Raw genomic sequence first — 17873 nt, 5'->3', positions numbered from 1 at the left:
ATTACATCTCAGTAGAAATCTGCACAAAGGGCCCATGGGTTTTTCATCTCCCATTGCTACACCAGGACTAAATGTCAGCAGTGCTGTTTGCACTGGGAATTCTATTTACAGGAGCTCTAGATGAGCAAGAACTGCTACTACAGCAATCCCCATGGAAAAAAATTTGATTCGGGAGATGGGGCTTTTGCAGGTCTTACTGATTCAACCATTCTTTCTTCTTTAGCAGCATTACCAAAGCACCTCTCCATCTGCTCTCCTCAGGAGCAGAACTTTACCTTTGCTTAACTATATAAAGAGCATTCATCGATGGGATTCAAATATACTGTATAATATGAAAGCTTTTGATCTAAGCAGGCATTATCTGAGGTCTATAATGCTCATTTTGTATGTGAGTGCTGCATGGGTAACACTTCCACCCAAACACTTGCTGGCTTTGCAAAACCTTTAACAAATTAAACACTTGAATTCTTACTAGCCCTTCTCTAGCTGTTGTACCTGCCATCTGGCTTCATAGCATGGCCCAGAGAACTGTTTTACACCTTACATTTAATTATTTAAGGAATGAAATAGCTTTTGAAAAATTCTTGCAGAGTTTGACCTTTCTGGATGAAGTTATCTTTAAATTTTGAGGAAAAAAAAATACTGTCAGTATCTGAACATCACACAGTCTTTTTCTTCTCTAGTATCTTCAAAATTATTAAATCTTCCATGTTATGTTTTTGAAGACCTATCTGAACATCACTCAGAAACTCTGTTTCCCTAAAAAAGTCAGCCTTTTTTATTCTGGGATCAACTTTATGCAACAACCCAACTTCATTATCTTTCAAAGTGTTAATAATCTCACAGAAATTAATTTGCAAGATGTCACCTTTAGGACAAGATAAGACCAGTCTGTTAGAATTTGTCGGGGAAAAAAATCCATTTGACTTTGTGAAAAGATGACTAGTTGAGGCTTTCATGCATTTCCTCAGACAAAAACATGGACTGTTTATTTTATCTGCTCTCAGACCACAGCATACCTGACCTTGCAAAGCACTGGATCTGAGTTTCAAAAGCCTCACATCCATTAACTCAGATCAGTTTAAACTCACATCAGTTAATAAGCTTTGGGGAAATTACCTGATCGTATTTGTCTACAAATTGCATTAGTTAGGCTTTGAATGGCACTGGATTCAATCTATGCGATTTCAAATATTTAAATCTGTCTATCAAACAGTATATTGGATTTTACTTGTAGTTTTGCATTACAAGAAATTAGAAATCTAGAAGTATTAGACTTGAGCCACAACAGGCAGGACTCATATCTGAGCAGGCATTTATGGAAAATCTCCCTCACCTGGAGGTTTTTAGCTTGTGTCGGAATGCATTTTCTGCATGTGGAGACAACCATCCAAGCAGCAAACCTCCTGAGGAATCAGCGTTCAAAGGAAACCACTTCAAAGTTTTATGGGGCAACAGATAGATAAGGGAAAGACATCAATTTTTAAAGCATCTCAATAACCTAAGACATCTTGGTGTATCCCACATTAAACAGATAACAAACCCCACTGAAGCGTACTTATTATGCTAGTTGTGAAAAGCAACAAAGTGAAAGCCTTTGACTTAACACCCTTCAGTGCATTTACTCATGTGATGCCATATGAGCAGAGTTTTGGCCTTATCATAACTGCTGGTGCTTCGCCTGGAGACTCCTGGCCCACTCTGCTGATAAGGCTTAACAGGATTTTAGAGATTTTTGTGGGATGTGCTGTTGAAAAAGGCTGTCCTCGGTACCTTGATCATGCTAAGAGAGTCAGTCAACCTGCTTGAAAAGACACATAGTGAAAAGGAAAACTGACAAAATAATGAATTCATCAAATGGGCACAACGTTCTAACACCATTAAACCACAGGCAGCTCCATATAACCATATAAATAATAACCTTGGGGGGGTCCTACCTGGCAAACCATTGCACACGGAGTAGATAGCGATCCATGTAGCAGTTGACCTGAGCAGCGCAGGCTTGTGCTGTGCCATGCTGTACTACCTGTATGGCTTGGCCTTGAGGACTGTGTCATGCTGCCCACATCCCTTGGTGTAGGATAAACGCAGCTGGCTAGTTGTAACTGAAGAGCCTGTAGGCAGCACCCACTTGTCACCAGCAGTGGTGCCACCAGCACGTCCTTGATTTTATCTTGAAGTGAAGCAGCATGTTTTCATATAAACTTCCTTTTGCACCACAGTAAAAATGATGAACAGAGCTCTTTTTCTTCTAAGAAAATCCTATAATAACTCTCTGTCTTTAGACAACAATCTGGTGGACCTCATGATGGATGGAGAGTCTGGGCAATGTGCCATGCCATGACCAGAGGTCTGTCTCATACTCTATCATTTTGGGGTTCTCAGTATCAGAAGGGACACAAAATGTTGTAAGTTGTTATCACTTTTTGTGGGATATTAATAGCATGGATAACTTTTTTTGAGATTCCTTGTGCCTTTCTTCCTGGGATCCAAAAAGAACCAGCACCTCCTGGGACCAAACAGATACTATCGATGCCGGTCTGTGGAGATTGACACCATTTCCTGTTTACTGTTATTAGCGTCATTGTGACAGCAATCACAAAACTTTTATTTTACTGGGATACTCACTAAACCTACTGCTCCTGTCCAGCAAAGTGCCTGGCTGTATGTCCATGGCCACACAAAACACTCCCTACAGCGCACACATTGCGTAGGACGCCCAAGAGGCAGCAGTGACCGAGCTTCACAGATCTTTGATCTGGCCTGGAGGAAAGGGGGAGAACCCAGTTCTGCTGTGCCTAGAGGGAGGGTCCTGGGAGCCAGACACAGCATGTCAAGGCAGCAAAAAGGCAATGCTCGCCCCTGTAATTGGGACAATGCAGCCACCTGCTGCTTAAGAAAGATACAGGGAAAGACATCACCTTAAGGTTCAAATAAATTTCTGCTTTTAAGAATGTTTACTGCTTATGTGTAGGACATCTGTTTGCTCATTCTGAGTGACCCAGGAGTACTGTCTAAGCCTCTCTACCCTTTGCCTTAATTATCTGTGCAATGCAGATAATGAGAATTGCTTTGCAAATCATTTTGTATCTGTAAAGTGCTTGGAGATAACGAGATGAAAGACATGGGGAGCCTTATCTTGCCAAGGAGAGATCTGTTGGATCTCCCAGAACAGTGCCAGCCCATATTCAAGCTATTAAAATTATTGACTAGATATTGCTATTGATAATTTCAGGTGATTCTGCCCTTCTCACGTTGGCTGCATGCAATGATTAGGATCATTTTCTGAGGTTTGCCATGGGCCTTGGCATTCAGCCATGTCAGCTATGGCTTTATCTGGCTCTCTTCCCTACATGAAACTATCACAGAATTTGGCTGATTAGATACCCTGGCACAATAAAGTTAATTACTCCCAGCCCAGCTGAGGGGAATCCTCAAAGGGCCCTAGGCGTAAAAGTCCCAAAAGACAACAATCTTCAAGGCAACAGCCAACTATGGGAGCTGAATTCATAGTCTTCAGCCAGGTTTCTCCTATGGGGCATGGGACAGAGAAAGGTACTTTAAGGTAGAGTTCAAAACAGAAAGCACATTGAGTGGAGGCACCTTATGGCAAGCAGTAGGAGATGTGCCTTGGAAGAGAGGCATGCTTGCAATCCTGCCCACCTTCTGCAATTTATGCATCTAACTGCCAGTCTGAGCAGATGTTGGTGTGTTTATGTCTGTTGAGATGAATACAACAGGGCCAGGACTGATCCCTGTCCTCATGTCACTGGCAAAAACAACAAAAAAAAGGGGTTTTTTTGGTTCTTTTCTGATTAGAGGGTGGGATCATGCATTGTTAGTGAATTACAATGAATTTCTTTAGAGTGATTTTTTTTCTTTTGATCCTTAGTTCTTCATCTTCTTTCCCTCCTTGGGATCCATTGCAAATCCTATGATGTGTGAATTTGTCCTTAAGTTTACAGTTTTGTCTAGAGGAGTGGAATAGACACTCAGAGGTTTCATTCGAATTCATGCTGAAGTCTAGGTGCAGTGGGAACAGCTTGCCTTGCATAAGAGCAAGCTATTGCCCTGATTATCATGGAGGGAAGGAAACAAATATTTACCTTCCTTTGGTAGCAGAAAAACCTTGCACACATCCTAGTGTCAGGGTGGTCCTGGAGTATTGCATCCAGCTTTTTGGCTAGGCTGTCAGATACCTGCATCCAGACATATTTAAACCTCTGGAGGTTGGCCAGAATTCAGAGACTTGCATTTTCTTGAGGGATCTGGATACATTTACATGGTGCAAATTCTGTTTCAAGCTTCCTCCTGAAAACTAGAGCCTGCTTTCTTCTTAGTGCTCGCCTGGGTCCACTGTTGCTTAAGCATCTCCATTCCTTGAATCCCACTGAAGGTGTGACCTTCGTGGCTCTGCATGTAACATGCCATGATCCCAGCAATGATGGGAACATCCCATTCTTTTCACTAAAAAAGCAAAATGAAAAAAAAATATATGTCAGCAGAAACCATCCAGCTCCCAGAAGGTGAGGTCCCTCTTTCTTGTTCATCCTTCCTTAGATGTCTGTTAGTCTGTTGCTGTTCAGGTAAGTAAAAAGAAAGCCCATGGCTTGCCTCGTTTGACACCTTGGAGCTAAGCAGTCAGCTTCTCATGCTCTAAAAGCCTGTCTGCTTCTTGTGCTCTCCTAGCTTATGTGTCTCTGTCTCTTTTATGAGGCTTTTATAAACATCTCAGTGAGCTGCATCCTCCCTGACGGACTCACTAACAATACAGCCATTTTCAGAGTTAATGCTACGAAAGTAACTTCATAATATCAAACATAATCATAAGCAATATAATTTCCCAAATGCCACCAAAATTGAGACTGGAACAAGTTTCAGCCATTTAAGCATCTGGGCACTGTCTTTCTCTAAATAGCTTGTCCATGGGAAGGAAAAGAAAAGGACCTGTTAAACCTCTCTGAGGCTGGTGGAAATAAATTATGTAGCTGTAAGTATGTGCAAAGCTACAGGGTTTGTACATGCAATAAATAAAGTTTATTTACGCTTTTATTTATTATATTTAGTATGGGCATTTCAAAATGCTTACCTTATTTGCTAGCTCTTCACTTGAAAATTGTCAGTGTTGCCCTGGAGGACAATATTTTAAATACTCAGTGAAGTTTCTAGAGGTCCCCATTGTGTACTCTATTTTTAAGACCTATGAGAGCGTTAGACATAATGTGTATGTACATGAGGGAAGCTTGGGGCTGGAGCTCATTGGACCTTATATATATGTATATAAATACTTAAGGCACTAAGCAGGGAAGCATGGAGTTTTGTGGGCACAATACTCAGATCATTTCCTCTCCTCTGTGCTTTACCTCCTGAATGGGTCACCAGCTTTGTGATCTCTCCTGGTGTAACAGCCCATCGTGCTGCTGTGTTCTACTTGGCCATATTTGTCATAAGAATATCCCTACACCAAGTCAGTATACACGTTACTCTATTAAAGTCAATGTGACTTCCAGTTACTCCTGGACAAACACTAGAAAACCGCAGATCACTTCCGTCTACACGCTGGCCCCTCCCGGTCAGCTGATCAGCAGATGGCAGCTTCCAGTTCTGCCATTATGATGAATATATCTATTGCTAACTTTAAGATGAATGGCATCGTTTATGGCAGGGAGATAAAAAGGATGAGTATTTTAATTTTTTAAAGCACACGCAATGCTGCCAAGCATTTGAGAAACCAGAGGCTGAGTCTGCTCTTCCTTAGCACTGATTTCTAGTCACACATAGCTTGTCTATGTGTCATTTGAATCAGTCTCACAGCTCCAGAATGGAAAATTATTGAACTTCTGGAAAAAATATTTTATAGAAATGTGTGCTTTTTAGTATTGCACAAGCTGTGATTGCCTTATGAAGTCTCCCAGGTAACCCCGTCAAGGTGAAAAACATGAATTTTCCAATATTTCCTAAAAGTATATTAAAATGCAACACTATATTTTAACCAAGTACTGAGTGCTGACATTGAAGCATAGTAATCTTGGTTTACAGATATTTTTCATCCTTGTTTCAGCCTGTTATAAAATTCAAATACTTTTATGAAATATTTTGATATGTTTGGTGGTTCTTGATATTTTTAAATCCAGTTTTATTGCATTTTATTGCATTCTATGGTCAGACCAGTTGAACAGCTATCATATCACTGCTTCACTGTGATTTTAATGACCATCTTTGGATGACAGTCCTTTCATGTCTTTCATCTCACATTCTTCCCCCTTTTCCTTCTTCTTTGTGTGTTTCTCTATCTGAATCTTGCCTGCAGCATTTTAATAGCTCCTTTCTAACCATATGCATGTATTATTTTGTATAATGTTCTTAAACATTTCTCTTTTTTTTAGCTTTGTCTTTCCTTATAAATATTTTTGTGCTTCAAAATACTGTTGTAGTTTTGAGACTGATACTTCTCTCTTTCCATGATGCTTAACCTTCCATCCACAAAAAGGAAGGGAACAAAGCTGACCAGGGAAATAAAGATGCCTGAATGCTGGTGCTACAAACCTGATATCGCACATTCAATGAGAGATTTTTTATTGTCTTCAACTGGTTTTGGAGTGTTATACTAGCAATACAAACACATTCCCATATGCAAACATTTAAAAGTAACAAAAGTCTGATCAGAGACTCTCTTCATCTTCCATTAGCAATAAATCCTATTTCAATTTAGTAGTCTCTATTGTCTATGCTGTTGGTATTTATTTAGAGAGGCATCTAACTTCTCTACAGTAGCAACGAAAACCCAGATGAACTCTGCAATCCTTGTGCTGCAAAGACCTTCCATGAATTCAAATTCAGTTGCTAGCCGCTCATGTTTTGAATTGTTTGTATGGAATAGCAAAACCAAGGTATACAAATATCTTAGAAAAATCTCAGTCCATGACTACATGTATTTATGATATGACTTTTTCTAAAGCCAGGGCTAAGTACCTGTTAAGAGCAAAATCAAATTCTCTTTTTTAAAGGACACTTGAATGCTGCAGTCATAAGTCTGTTATGAATCCTACTTTGATATTTCCAAAATTTTGGTTAAGCCCAAGTATCCAATATGCCACCACTTAATGTTGTAATGAAAAATTCCTCTGTCATTCGTGGCTGTAGTATGCATCACCAGAAAGGAGAGAATGGAGTTGTAACTGAACGGAAACTCTCAGACAACAACAAGAAGAAAATTTTAGAAGATTATTTTCAGGGCCTGAGCAAGCTGATGAAAATAAATAGAGGCAGGAACCACTATCCAAAGGCAATTGAAATGTCTCATGATTTATGCAAGAAAATGGTGGAAAGTGAAGATGAATCTTTTGCCTACTTAGCAAATCCTAGGGAATTGCTAGCTGATGAAAAACATTTATGTAAAATATCAGCTGGGATTCCATTTCCTTTAACTACTCTGAATTTGAGAAATAATTGCACATTTTCTGTCAGCAATGTTTCTTTCAGAACTTGCACTGTGGCAGAACTATTTTGAGGAGATTCAGCGTTACAATAATACCTGAAGGAAAAAAAAAGCCCAAACCTCAAAGCTCCCCAAACCAAACACAACTCCCTAAAATCCCAACCCTTTCCTCACTGAGCATTGCTTCTTCCATGCCTTGCAGCCATACCAATCTGTGAAGAGCCTCCTCAGAGGCTGAAGCAAACTACCCCTTCCCTGGAAGATCTGTTCCCAGGGGCCAGGACCAGGGTGCCCCAGGCAGCATGGGGGTCCCCCAGTTGGTGGGAGCTGTCCAAGATGCCGCCAGGGTGCTGCCCCCCAACCCCTGCCCTCCACTCACGGGTACCCAGGGCATGGATGGCATTGAAGCCTCCCTCCAACTACACCTCCCAACTGGCTTTGCGGCTCAAGCCTGCTCCTCTTGAATTCAACTACTCAACAAAAGATACGGCCTGGGGTGAGTTTTAACTCTGTGTCATTTAGAGCTTCTTGACTCATCTTCTTGTCACAGAAGAAAAGTACAATTCCAGGTATATAAACATGTCAACTACTTCTGTAACCTGCTTCCCTCCAGTAACTGTCTTTAAAAGGTTTAGTGTTCAAGGACTTTCTAATGAACAGCTCTAGCCCTTCAGAATCTTAAAAATCTTCCTACCTGCAGTTCTGGAGTCCTATTTATCAAGCAAGTTGATCTCAGTCTTTCACTAAGCTAAGTACAATTTCTTTGTCTGGCAGCAGAATATCACCTTTATCACAGGGTAGCAACAACAGTGCTATTAGTAGGAAATCAGTCAAAAACAGATACAGACCTGGAGTAAAAAAATATGCCCTTGCCAGAAGATAAGCCTAGCAATGATATATCTTTGCTGAAAACTCAGTGCAACATCTTTGATAAATCCTTCGAAGTTCACACAATGCTTTTCTTCACAGACAAACAGAAATTTGAAGATATTTAGAGGATATTGTGTTTGAATTTGTCTTTTATTAGCATTAGCCAAGCTCTGAATGGTACCAATGTTATCTTCCAACCTAATCTGAAATATTTAGATTTCTCCAGTCATAAACTGCACTTAGTTTCTCATGCTTTTCATGAACTACCTACTATAAAGACATTGGATCTTGGTGAAAATAAGCAGTACTTTACAGTGGCAGGGTTAATACATAAGTTGAGTTTTATTTATCTCTTTTTTTTAAGACCTTGAAAGCAACAAAACAGGATTTAAGGAGGTCTACCTTAAGTGTATGCATGTGAATAAGGAAGCGCCAAGAGGACAGAATGATGGTGGAAGCTCTCACACTTTTTTGTAAATCACATGTGGATGTCTCTCTGAAGTGCTACACACTAATGCCCACAGCATGGGGAACACAAGGAGGAATTAGAGGTCTCTGTGTAGTTGCAGGGCTACAACCTCACAGATCGCTTGATCAGGAAGCAGAAATAGATGAGGACTTCTTCAGACAGCTGGAAGGTGTCTCACACTTGCACACCCTGGTCCTCTTCAGGGACTTCAACCACCCTGATATCTACTGAAGGCGGAACACACCGGGGCATAAGCAACCAGGTTGCTTCTGGATTGCATTGTTGACAACTTTCTGACACAAGTGACTGAGGACCTGACAAGCACAGGGACTCTTCTCAACCTCATACTTACAAAAAAGTAAGGCTGGTCAAGGATGTGAAGGTCAGGGGCAACCTTGACTTCAGTGACCATGAAATGGTGGAGATCAGGCTCCTGAGTGGAGAAAACAAAGCAAAAAGCAGGACCACAACCTTTGTCTTCAGAAGAAAAAAAAATAAGGGTGACACAGGTTGCCCAGAGATATTGTTGTGTCTCCATCCTTGGAGACATTCAGAACCCAGCCAGACACAATCCTAAGCATCCTGCCCTAGCTGATACTGTTCTGAGCAAAGGGGATTGGACTAGATGATCCCAGTGGTCCCTTCCAACCTTAGCTACTCATCAAGTTACTTGGCATTTTACATTCACAGACTACTTTAGTAAACAGCTCTCTAGAAAAGCTAGTGTTTGATGGAAACACTCTCAGCTATTTATGGAAAGATGGAGATAGTTTGTAGATCAATTAAAAGATCTTTGCAGGCTGGTGTGTCTTGACATATCCCACAACAAACTTCATATTCCCTGCCAGAAACTCCTTAATGGTCCACAGCATTTACCCAAACTGTTCATAAACAACAATGAACTACAGTACTTTCTGAATGGAGAGCACAGTCTTAAACCCTCAAATAAAACATCTAAGCTGGAAAGCAAAATTCTAGGTATAATAGATAATAAACATCATATAATGATAATAATAATAAGAAGAACAAGAAGAACTTGTATCATTAAAATATATGTATAATAATCTTGCCAACAGCATTCCCTCCTTTCAGGCACTTTTGCTTCAGTGTAGCAAGTTATCCCAGCTTGCTGATGGACTTTTTTGTGAGGCCAACAGTGTAGCTTATCTCTGTTTTTACAGCTGCCTTCATCACATAAAGCAAGCAACTTTCCATTCTAAGAAGTTAAATTATTTAGTGCAAATGGGCTTCAAGGGAATCCTTCTGAATGTGTCTGTGCAATTCCTGATTTCTCAAAATGGCTATATGCAAATGTGAGCATCCCGTGGCTGGCAACTGTTCTCATCTATGCAATACCAGAACATTAGGCAAGTTAGAGCATGGGGCTTCAGCAATATGTGGCTTTTGCTTGTCTTTTATTATTTTGACTGTTATAATATCCCTGCCTGACAAAGTCCCTGGCTCTGCATCCGTGGCCACACAAAAATCTGCCGACAACACACACATTGTACAGGACACCCAAGAATGAGCGGTGACCAACAGGGAAAGCACCAAGCCTCAATTTGGCCTGGAGGAAAGGGGGTCTTGCTGTGCCTGGAGGAAAGGGCCTGGGAGGTGGGCAAGGCTGAGGGCCTTTTCTGGCAGAGTCTAGCAGGGCTGACAGGAAATAGAAGCTAGTAAGCAGATTTTTATACAGACTTCATTGAGTGATGGAACAGAAATATCAACCTTTGCCTTAGAAATTGCTTTATCAGCATGGAGAAATTACCTGATTTGTGAAGGTAGCTGTAATTTCATTGGAAAGTAGTTCTGGTATTGAAAAGCCTGCGAAAGTTTGAAAGAGTCAGAAACTATGGAGCTTTGGCCTGATTTTATGAGAAGTGTGATAATATTATTAAAAATATCCATAAATGTTATAATATACTGGTGATTTGAGGAAAAAATATTATGGATTCACACAACTTAAGTTGTTATGATCTCACTTTCTAGTGGAATGCCTAAATACTTTTTATCTTTGTGTATTATTCAATTAATATATTCTTCCTCTTTCATTATTGATTTTGAAATTTTTTTTTTACAGTTCAAATAGTTCCCTGTCCACCAAAGTACTCAAACACCTGCTTGTCTTTCAGTACAATTTCCTTTCTAATGGAAAATGGATTTATACTCTCTGTTATTTAATTCCCTGAAGGCACAAAAGCAGTGGTTGAAGCCCAGACTTTTCATGGCTCATATCACCAGCTAAGTATCATGTTTTTAAAGTGATTGAAATAGAGCTATTTAATAATAGGCAAGAAACACAGAGGAAGCACACAAGGAGGTACTATGGGGCTTCATCAACAGACATGGGTTTGCTCCTTAGAATATTAATTGTCTTAGAGGAACAAATTTCTCTCATAAGGGAGACACTTCTGTTTTCCCCAAAGAAGATATTAATATCCCTAAAAATAATCTTTCTTTTTCTCCTATCTTGAAGATAACCTTATAGACTTCAAAGTTGAATTTAAGAAAAGCAAAAAATCATTTGCATATAATATCAATTTCTTTGTGCTTGTCTTCTTTGAACTTAGTGGAAAATCTGCCTGCAGTTGCAATGGCATGAGTAGATTAGGTAGGACACAGTTATGGGCATGTGCTTCTGGACACTATTTGATTTAAATAATACATATAACATAGACTGCTGCTAAACTATTACAGTTCCAGGGGGCCTTTAGTTTTGTGTTAATTAGAATAATTAGGCCATTAATCTCTTTTTCACAAGCAGAAAATGTTCTCATGTGGCACTGTAAATGCCTATGCTGGTTACGTTGGCTCCTCTACAGTCAGAGACAGAAAAGCTTTTCCAAAAGGGCCAGACCGTAATGTTCGGGAGCACAATCATCTCCATGGACTGTAAGGGGAGCCTGAGAATTTGGCAAGCTGCCCTTGATCTTAATTCACAGTGAGTGTGAATTTTCCTGCTGCCACCTCGCTGCCTCCTTCAGATCCTTACATTATATAAGGTGTTGTCCTTCCACCTCCATCATCTGTGGTTCCTTCCCAAATGATTCATAAGGAAAGAGATTTTCAAAGTTTCCTACTTCCCAAAGGCTCCCTGGAAAAATCTGAACCAGACTGCACGGAGAAAATTAAAATAAGATTAGAAAAGGAATAATGATAATTTTGAGAGTGATTTAAGAGTGATGAAATAAGGCACTAAATACATAATTCCCTCAGCTATGTGGAATTAAAGCCATGCAACTGGGACTTAAATTTGTCCAACACTTGAAAAATTTGTTAAAAGAGTTAATAAACTGGTTTTCCTGATATTTCGCAGTGCAGAAACAGGTTTCTACCTTGCAAAAAAACTGGAAACATTAAGCAATTATTCCCCCCCAAATATGGAAAGTCTGTCAAATCTTGACACTTCTTATAAACTGAAAAATCTGGAAAAAAGGTATTACCAATTGTAATGAAATAATTTAACATTTACCTGCTTAATTTTAAATCCAGTCTTTATAAAACGTTTAGCAACAAAATTGATGATTTTAAAATAAAATTTCAGTTTGATGCCAGAATGTGAAATAATTTAGTTTTGAAAATTTCAGATGTGTCACATCTACAACATCAAGGCTTTTTTTCTAAACAGTGTCAGTAAAAGGATCTGTCAAAACTACAGCATTTTCACTATCTATTTTCACTATCTAGTTTCACCATCCATTTAAATTTAACAAAAAGCCTGTTTCAATGGAGAAATTAACTCTTCCAGATTCAGGGAGTTTCCACAAGCAGTTTCATATTTTATTTTCATTTCCTTGCTGTTAAAGAGGTGGTAAAAATAGACAAAGTATCATTATTGACATACTCTTTCTTTAATTCTGGTGATGCTTAATGAAAGCTTGAGAAATCCGAAACTTTCTTACTAATGTTTGCTGTGAGGTGTCAGTACTGGTAGCTGGTAGAAAGAGAAAACTCCCCAGCAGTTTTCTGTGCATTTGCGATCTGCAGAGAGATCCCATTTTCATTTTCCTTCAGAGCTCACGTTTACGTCCCAATGAGTTAAAACTAACACGACTGTATATCTTTGTTTAACTGTTGGCCAGAATGGAATATTGGATTGGGGATCCTTGAGCAGGATTTACTCCCTAATGCCATTAGTTACAGTAGCCTATGCATCACTGATATGTTTACCTCAAAGTAGTTTGGTCCCTCTTCAGTGGAGATGTTGGCCCTCTGGGAGACTTTCTGGAGCAACACATTTCCACAGGCTTCTGTCATAAAATCCACACTCCTGTGACTGGCAGAAAGTTCTTTTTGTGATTGATTCTTTTAATTTCTTATTTTTAGTTATGGTTATAGGGCAGTTCAGTAATGCATCCTACTTAATACCATCCTGTGATGCTAAAAGTGTAAAATCTATTTCTATAAGCATTGCTGATAGCAACCAGGTGATGAAACAGGTAATGGAAAGACGTATGCAGAGAAAGACATTTTTGGGACACACCAATACCATCACGTTAGCCCTAAAAAAACAGAACTCTGCTGCATATTCTTCAGTGCTGTCTACTGGTACAGTATTGTAACTTGCAGTTTTCATATAAACATTTCTGTTAAAAAGCCAAACAGACTTCTGGTTTTGCCTTTTAGCAGCCTTTTATGAACAGCAACTTGGGAAAATCATAGAATCATAGAATGTCCTGAGTTGGAAGGGAGGAGTTCTCACGTACAAAACTGTGTGTTCATGATTTCTGGTCCATAATGATAATATATTTCCATTGCCAGGTAAATGTCCTGTTACTATGTTGTACTTGCTGTCTTATGATGCTTTTAAAGACAGTGAGATTTATAAGGACATCATTCTTGGTCCAAGCAACTTAAAAAATCATCTTCACATCTAAGAAAAGAAAGTAAAATACCAATTTAGCAAATATCACGACTTCAGACTTGCTTTCCTTGTGTTTTTCTTGCCCCAGAAGCAGAGCTTCGCCCTCTTTGAAAGACTGTTTTGACTATCTATCTGCTTTGTGAACTCCACGTCGCTCCCTCAGCTACTCAGGAGAATAAAAAGGATGTCATAATAAAGACCATCAAAAACCAGAAATACTCTACAGCAACATAGACTGCCAGGTTTTTGGATTTTAACGTAAATCATTTGTCCTCAGTGGCAATAGTAAAAGTGTGTAAAATACATCAATACCTTATAAAAATATCTTCCCTCAAATATACGAGCAACTGATCAAATAACATTATTTTTACTTATGTTTTAATGTGACAAACTCCTATCAGAACAAATTATAAAGGCAGTCAGAAAATGCCCTCTAGAAATGGCATAAAAGCTGATTAATTTCCTCACAGTATGGGCCTAGAAAAACACAGCTAGAAATACTACAAAGAAACAAAATTAGAAGGTGGAGGTTAAGCCTTCAACATTTTGAAAATGCCAAAATTAGAAGTGGCTTTATAGTTTCAGCTTTGCTCGTTGCACAAGGCGATATCGCTGCTAAGCCACAAGTTGCCGTTTCACTTCCACACCTCCCAGGTTCAACCATCCCATTTCACCAAACAACGTCGCACCTCCCAGGCACAGATTCCTTTCCCACCCCCAGCCTCACCCGAATCGCGTATCTCGCTCTTTTGGTGGGCAGGTCACACCGTGAGGCTCTGGCCTTCTTTCATGAGAAGGAGAAAAGGCACATATTGAACCACATCAGTACTGCAGTCCAGGTACCAAAGCTAGGAAGCAGTGGAAAGCTATCAGTGTTTCTCAATTCAGGCAAAATAACAGAGAAAAATGCTTTTTGGAGATGACTGACCCTGCGTTATGGATAGTTTGTCATGCCGTGTTGGGGCCACAAGAGGAAGACGCTCTGTGTAGCACACGCAGCTCTTTTGGCTAAGCACACTCACGAGCTTTGAATGCACCTTCCAGACCATGGAGGAACTATGACCAGGCCACCTGTTGGAAGACCTCTTCTGGACGATAGAAGAGTTGAAGATGAGGTGGTCATTAGGGGCAGGGGGTGGGGGGAAAGAAAGGGGAGGATTTTCAGGGAAATGTGCCTGAATTTTGGGTTTGGAGGGCATTATGTAGAGCTGTTTCAGACTGGGAAGACAAATTAATTGGTGCCCTCCTGTCTATGTAGTCTACACCTGGACTACGGAGCAGGAGGACTGGCCCAGCCTGCCAAGCTCCCACATTTTGGCAGCGGGTGGCTAGCAGGGGCTGCGGAACTGCCAGAAGAAGAAGATGTTTGCGGAAGTGTCTCAGCCCAGTATCAAAACATGTCAAAACGATGGAGCTCCTGCCTGTGTAACTGTGGGTTACTAATGCTAGCTGGAAATTTCCTATTTGATATGTTACAAATCATGAGCTAACCAGCAGCAGCTGGGGTCAACAAAAAGCTTGAGAACAGAGGTAATAGACATTTATGATGGGGTTATAAAAGTGCTTTTCAGCTTGTTGCCATAAGGCACATACCTGACCAAAAGCTATACTAGTCAGCACAGGGTATCCAGCCTGCTTTGGCACCCCTTAAGGAGAATGTGCACCCAGATTTAACCCTCTGGAGCCAGTGGTGTTTCTGCCAGAGCATGGATGATGCCCTAAAGATGCAAGTGTGCTCCTCTCCCTGATGACGATACGTGTTCCGTGAAAAGACTATGAGCTGATCTCTGGTAGATTTTAACACTGGCAAATGCCATCTACAGAGAAAGCCCCAGAATTCAAAGGCAGAGGCTTTGCTTTCTGCTGAAGGATATTCCCATCGTGATCCCCCCTCTGGTTACCCAGCAACAGAGGCTATCCTGCCTTCCCACTGCCACCAGTACATTGGGGCCCAGGAGCTGAGTTGGCAGAACAAGAATGTGCTGGAAGTCTGGGCCCACTTGAAGGGAAATTTGAGGATTAAACATGGAATGGAGACTTACAAAGTACTGTCCAGCTTCTCCACAATGAGAGGGGAGAGAGGGAGGATCTGCCAACATGAGGCATTTCAGATGTCTGCAGAGGGCGACTTCTCTGCAGCCAGACAGAAAATCTGCCCATGGCCAGAGGCAGGTAACAACAAGCACCTGCAGCTTTGCACCACAGTTACTGATCCTGAGCAGAATGCGTGTGAGCATGGGCTTGCACGGCTGACCAGGTGCATGGGCACACTCCACATGGAGATGCTGGTGGGCACCTTCTGCAGAAGGAGCCTCTGTGGCCTCATGGCAGCTCTGCAGCCAGGGAAGGTGCACAAAACACTGTCGCCAAATATGAACAAGTCTCTACTGGCACTGTAGACTTCTTTGGGGGCTATAATATGGGCAAGTCAGCAATAGGCCTCAGGGTGATTCATCTGGCAAGCTTCAAATCCCTGCCAAAAGGGAGAGTGGTGACAGAGATTCTCAACTAAAAGACTTTGTATCATAGATCTGCCTTAACTCTGTTCTTGGGAATTAATAGACTTACATGAAATTTTTTAAGTTCACAGACACAAAGCACCTGTATGCCTAGAAAATGCCAGCCAGAGACCTGCTGCTTGGTGCAATTCTGGGGAACTGGAAGAAAAAACATGCAGAGGAGAGTTCCCGGCAGCCTTAACATGCAATGCTGCTGTTTCCAGCTGGAGTGCACATTTCTTGTGCCAGGACAGCACTGTCCCCCTGAGCACAAGCAATTCCTCTCTCCCATGTTAACCACCGCCAGGTTTAAAAACCAGTCTCTGCGTAACTACTGCTGCTATAAATGAGAAAGGCAGAGAGGGACAAGAAAAGCTTCTCTTAGGAGCGTGGGCACACAAGCATGTTGGCCGTGAGTGGACATGAATGTGGGAGGCAGATGATGGTCACGATTGCCATCTAATGGTCAGAAATCTGAAAATGGAGACTAGGGAGAGACGATCCGGCTGCAAGGCAGTCATGAGGGAGGGTGAAGAGGCAAGGGACTCACATTAGGGGCTGAGCCTTACTGACTGCTCCTATTTCTAACTGGAAATTCAGTTTGTGGGATTAGCATCAGGAAATGGCAGAGGGCTTTTAGATTTGACATGGAAATTTCTATTGAGCCTTGCAAATTATGTGAACAGCCAAACTGTGCTTATTGTAGTTACATATTCTTTACTGCAGGAACTGTTGCAGAATAACTATATGCTTTTGGCTTGTCTTTAGAAAGTAAGAAGTGGAGAAGGAAAGAAGGATGACTTGTTCCCATTTATAAGGATGCCGCAGAAAACACCCTTCCTTGGTTAAAAAGTATTAACTGCTCACCATTGAGAATCTGTGTTTCTTTCCCAAGACGTCTCCAGCTTGTTACAAGATGGGGAACCATTTTCACCTGCAGAGTGCAGTGTTTCTCTAAAAATATAGTAGCAGAAATCATCATCATCAACATCGTAAAAGGCACTCTCCTATTCTGCGCAAAACCTGTTTTTTACTAAAGATAACGTGTAAAAAACAATTCTCTGAAAGAAGGTGCCCTTAACAATGATCATGCTAATAAAGGAAATTATGATGTAAGGTTCATATATGCATTATTGTAAGAACCTAATTACAGTGACACTTTCTGGAAGCATATCTATATTTAATGAATGAGTAAGTATTTCATTTAGCATGTGAATAGACAGTGAGACTAACCCTGTGTTTGAAGTCAAGCAAATTTTTTAAGTTCCTTTGTAGGTCACCATCATACTTAATGTCCAAATTACTGCCAGGATTATTTCCTTTTTAAGAAAACAAAAACCCGAAGAACTATTCTTTGTTTAAAAAAAAAATTCTAACAATTTTGAAACACATATCTACTTCCCTGGAAGAGTTTCTTTTCACTGGTTTACCTGGAGCACCAGCAGATTGCCACTGTAGGTTTCTCAGAAGTGTTATGTTGAGATTATTCCTTTTCTTTTTTTTTTTTTTCAGTTGGAGGGGAGGAAAAAGACTAAAAATTTTCTTTTGAAAAGAAATATTACCCACAGATTATGGCATCTGTTCAACAAACATAGTATATAGTTCAAATATGCAGCCTAAAATCCTTGGGAGCAATCCTTCAGGCAAATGGAATGAGTAAATACAGTCAAGCAAATGGAAGAAAAACATAACTGGCATCCACTATGGCAATGAATTCCACATCCACTTTACCTG

The sequence above is a fragment of the Phalacrocorax carbo genome, chromosome 1 (assembly GCF_963921805.1).
Source record: "Phalacrocorax carbo chromosome 1, bPhaCar2.1, whole genome shotgun sequence".
Classification (NCBI taxonomy): Eukaryota; Metazoa; Chordata; class Aves; order Suliformes; family Phalacrocoracidae; genus Phalacrocorax; species Phalacrocorax carbo.
This window is presented reverse-complemented; position numbering follows the sequence as displayed.